This window comes from Gossypium hirsutum, chromosome A08 (genome assembly GCF_007990345.1).
Source record: "Gossypium hirsutum isolate 1008001.06 chromosome A08, Gossypium_hirsutum_v2.1, whole genome shotgun sequence".
NCBI lineage: Eukaryota > Viridiplantae > Streptophyta > Magnoliopsida > Malvales > Malvaceae > Gossypium > Gossypium hirsutum.
This window is the reverse complement of record NC_053431.1, coordinates 30,371,688-30,376,778: the sequence shown is the minus strand read 5'-3', so window position 1 is coordinate 30,376,778 and position 5,091 is coordinate 30,371,688. Positions and strand designations below refer to the sequence as shown.

Below are 5,091 nucleotides of genomic sequence, written 5' to 3'. Positions count from 1 at the left end.
AAGGAAGTGACGTGAAGGTAGCCCCACGGAGTGGTAAGGAGTTGACTAGATAAAGGTGTCTCCAGTTTGGTAGTAGGGGATCCCTATAGGGTAAGATAGTCTCTTAAGCACTAGCATAGTGGGAGAGCAAATAGAAATGAACCTTATATAAAGTCTTATTTCCTTCCTACCAAGAACTACTAGAGCTCTCTATGTAAGGAAAAGGGTACATATAGGTGGATTGACTCATCTGAGCAGGCAGGGAATACTTAGTGCTTGGAATATGAATGCTATCAGACTTGGGTGAGAGAGCATGTCTAGGAGGCCTAGATATTGCATCATGTGAAAGCAGCACTAAAATACCCATAAGAGTTGTAAACAAGTGAGATAGGCAAAAAGGGAGGCATTTCTCAACAAGCAAAAGGGCTAAAGCGCTTTCTACCTTCTCTATTGGCAACCACTAAGACTGAGTCTTTCTCTTTGGATGATGCCAGCAGAGGCAATTTGGGAAGTAGAAGCATCTTAGCTTTATTGACCTGATTAAACATTTCCCTTTCATTAGTGCTAGTACTTGTTCTAGTAGATGCAAGGTTGCTTCTCTTCCCTCACAACTCCCTTTCTCAGGGCATTCTCCGCCTACTCTCTTTCTCTTTCTATTCATTCGTATTTAAGTCAATTCAAGTTAGCTAGATTCGATAGCAACTTCTGCCTTAATGCCATCAGTCTTCTCAATCTTAGATGTTCGATAAGGCAGATCTTTGGGCATTCAAACAAGAATTTTTGGGCTTGAATGTGAGACACTATTTGAACTAGAAAAAGTAGATTCTGTACCAGCAAAAGTAGCATGGATTTCTTTCTCTTATACCGCTCCGGAGGCTTTACTGCTCCCTCAGACACAGACAGGACAGGAACTAGTATTTTAAAATCCAGGACTAGTAATCATTCTTCCTCGAGTTCATGAAATAGCCCCTTTTTCTAGCTAATGAATCCCTCACTTTTTTCTCGAAATAGATCTTGTTACTTGGAACAAGGCAGAATGAAACTCGGGGCCCTATCTGGTTCACTTCTTATATCCTGCTCGTTGACTAACTCGCTTAGCTATCACTCCACCTATCCGAATACTCGCTTCAGTAACGAGGGAAAAAGGTTAGAGAGAGAAAGATGATTAAATCTCCATGTCGTGTCCCATCGTTAGGGTACCTTAAACTTGTGTTTTGATTTACAGGAGGTATAGCCAAAAAGACAAGTTTCGACTTGTTCATCCAAGTTGTGGTACCACTACGAAGCCAATCTTGCCAAGTCTTTCACACTGGGATTCTCACTAAACGAAGTCTCACAGCTTGGTATTTCTACTAAAAAGTCTCCACTACAAGGAATAGCAAAAGCAAAAGATTGATGATTTCAGTTTCACGGCTTGACATTCCACATTCCTTTGTCATTCACTGCTGAGAGTAAGACCCCTATAGTACTACCCGTTAGTTGTGATCAAATCTAGTCAGCATCAAACAAATCTATGAGAAAAATTATCAATGACCAGACATTCGAAACATTGCTAAGATGCTGGGTGTGGAAAGGTGCTATTGAAGAGTCTCTCTGAATAGGGTCAGGGTTAAGATAGAAGATAGGGAATCTCTAAGTCAAAGATATGAAAAAAGTTTGAAAGATTGGAACTTAGCCCTAGATTCAGTATTTGGTAAGAGATGAGTGTATGGTGATACACATTTCCAAAGAGAGAATCAAGGACTGAAAGAACACTAAGGAGCTGCTACAATAGCATTAGCGCTTCCAGGAACGCTTGCCTATCACTTCTGCGTCCTTCATCCTACTCTACTTCTCTTTCTTTCATGCTACGACTGCTTCTTTCATCCTAATGAGCTACCCGAAGCAATTGCTTCTTGCTAGCATAGGAAATCTAACTCATTTTATGCCATCAGTCTATGGCTTCCTTTACTTGTGAATATGGTTACTTTACTAGGCGCATCGAAGAAAGTAAGGACATTGTATAAATAAGGGCACTCTGTCTAGGCTCTCTCTCTTGCAAGTGAACTAAAGGCTAGGCTTCTTCATGCCTTTGCTCGAATGCCTTGTTCTGTACTGTAGCACAAGAATAAGCTACTCTCGAAGAAGGAATAAGCGCTCCTTGAACGGAGAGGAGGTAAGCTAACTAAACCTCTCTGTAGGCATTAAAAGAAGAGAAATAGCTCGATCAGAGCGGGAAGGAAAGGAAATCAGATATGGTGTAGATGGCACTAGGCTAAAGACATGGCTTAACACATTAGCGATGGGTGAAGAGCGGGATAATTTTAATAGAAAGGACAACTGCTCTCAAATCAGCAATGCCACATCTGACTCAAAAGGGATCGATAAGCCTTTGCACATGAGAATAGGATTAGACTGAAATAAAATAACCCCGTAAGGGCATTCTCTCCATTATTGAGCTAGGTAGGAAAAACCTCAGTTTAGATAGCACCCACGCAAGGTACCTCTCCAAATAAAACCCTAGATGCATCGAATGCGACGCTCCTAGGAGGTGTTCGAGAGGAACTGATCCCACATTAGTAAGGGAATGCATCTTTTTCAATTGGTGTTCCCTATTCCAGACCGGCTTTGGCATTGACTTAAGCTTCAACTTAGGCACCTTCTTTAGCTTGAACTTCGACTTAGGTTTCAACTTCAGTCTAGGCATCGTTCTCTCTTTCTTATTCTTTATCTGAATTCTATTTCTTCCTCTTTTTTTCTCCCTCTCTGGATGGTTTACTTCTCTGCCCTTCCCCTCTCTCTAGAGTTCGCCGCTTTTTTCTTTTTTTACCTTTTTTGGGGGTTGGCTTTATTCTTCTTCACTCCCATTTTGGTTGTCTTTAGTCTTCTTCCCTTTGGGCTGAGTGGTTCTCTTTTACGTTCTCCTTTTCATCCTTGGGTATTGAGTCTTGGCTTCTGTTCATTGTGCATCCTCTTTCTTCTCTACTTTACTAAGCTTTCAGTACAGGAAGTCCTACTAATTGGCAAAGCTAAGAGATATATGTTAAAGAAACTACAAAGGCGCAATCAACACATTCATGCACACGAGACCTGCTATATGCGAAAGCACTACATGCTTACTTTCTCTCGGGACTTGCTTGCTCTCATCTTGAGAAGATAGTTGCACTACCTTATTCGCTTACCAGAGAGCTAGCCTCTAAGAGATATTCTTTAAACCAAGAAAGCCACCCCCACCAAATCAATAAGAAAGGCACCACCACGAGAACATGGTTACTACTTACAAGCGGGGCAACGGTCCCCAAACCCTAAGCATTGGTCCAAGAATAAATTGTTAGAATACCTCTCAGTGATCCAAGAATTGATCCCAGTAAGTGCTATGAGTGCTTTGTACTATAAAGAAAGATGAGCATTTCTCCTTCTTTGTATATCGGTAGTGAAAAGTTCCTTTCTTCCTTGTTTTCAAAGTGAGGTTGGAGGCAAAGACTTTTTTAATTTACGTACGTTCTATGTTTGACTGTGAACTATTTTATAAGTCTTTTCTAGTCTCCTCATAAGAAGTTTTGAATGAATCAGAGTCAAGGAGTAGATTATTGGCATTCTTAGTTTCAGATTCCTATTATCTCACCACAAATTGGATTCGAACCAATCTGACGTTCCTTTCTTTTCCTTAATTATCTCATGATTGGGTCTGTCGGCCTCCTCATTATAGTCCTCCTAAAAGAAATAGCATTTCGTTGGAATACATCCTGTCTTTTCACCGCTCCATGGGTAGTCCTATGCATAGTCAGTACTATAGCCCTAATAATGGATACTAATGAAATCAGACTAGGAACCAAAAACCAGATAGAATAGTAGGTATAAAGTAAATGGCCCAATGTTTCCAAATTAGTCCAACTTCGTACCTTTATGGCATAAACCGTATATCTCAGAGAGGTTGTATTTCTTTGGGTTGGTAGTAATGGAATGGTTTCATTATCTAAAATGAAGAACATTTCCCACCAAAAGATCAGTCCAATAATACCACTCACTAGTAAATAGCCTAATACATCTTCATGAATCTCTGCTATTTGAATATGGAACATCATAACAATGAATTGGAATGAAATGGCTATAGCTCCTATATAAACTATTAGGAAGATCATAGCGGAGAAGTCGAGACCTAACAGAAGAAGTAAACTTGAAGTGTCGTGAAAGACTAGGATGGGAAACAAAACAGAATGTACCTGCTTTTTAGCACGTGCAACCATCAAACCAGAGACAAAAGTAGGGCTCGACAAAACAGAAAGTATCATGGTACGTCGTCCTTCCCTAAAATGGAACTTTCATGCTGGAGCAAGAAATAGCATGAAAGTCGATCTATTACGACCAACGCGGTTGTTCGTATTTCATTTTCTTTTTCCTTTAGAAAGCACTCACTTTGTTACTTACAGAATCTCAAATCTTTCTCAATGCTGAGGATTTTTTTATGTCTAGGTCAATCAATGGTTCGGCTTGCTTCTCCCCCTTGGAAACTGGCTAATCAAAAGGGGGCATTTTTAGAAATGGATTCTTAATAAATAGAATACCTGTGCGGATATGTTCAGCTTTGGGTTGAAAGGTAAGGAATTTGACTCCGACTAAGATTATTGTCCACGGTGTAACAGACACAGCAAAAATAACCCTTGGGTACAACATGCTACGATGCCTGTGGATTGCTGAGAGGCATACATACAATGAATGTTATTGATGCTACTCCTTTTTACCATATTTGACTGGGGCGACCCTCCATTGATCTTGGCTTGCTTATATTTTCTTGGCTACTGCTTGGTTAACTATTTTGAATTATTTAATGGTAGAAAGACATCCTCCTTCATTTCTGTATAGCATCCTAGAGGGGTCGCTCGGATGAATAAAGTAAAGTAGGGAATGGGATAGAGTTCGAGTGAGGCATCAACCATAGATAGCAAAACTTTCGAGATGCTTCCTTACGAAAGCGAACGTAGTCTGTAACTCAACCTTCTCATCCATGGGAGGATTCCATATTTGATGATAAATGTCAATCGAGGGAAACCTCATTTCTAGAGAAAGAATCAGGCTGCACAGAAGGGGAAAAGCCCTCCTACTGAACAAGATCGTTAATGAATAAGGAAGCAC

The 5,091-nt window shown here is 40.4% G+C and overlaps 1 pseudogene; it reads right to left on the bottom strand.

Moving 5' to 3' along the window:
- Positions 1 to 3,629: 3,629 nt before the first annotated feature.
- On the bottom strand, positions 3,630 to 4,304 carry LOC121205010 (NADH-ubiquinone oxidoreductase chain 6-like; annotated as a pseudogene).
- Between the last annotated feature and the right edge of the window lie 787 nt (positions 4,305 to 5,091).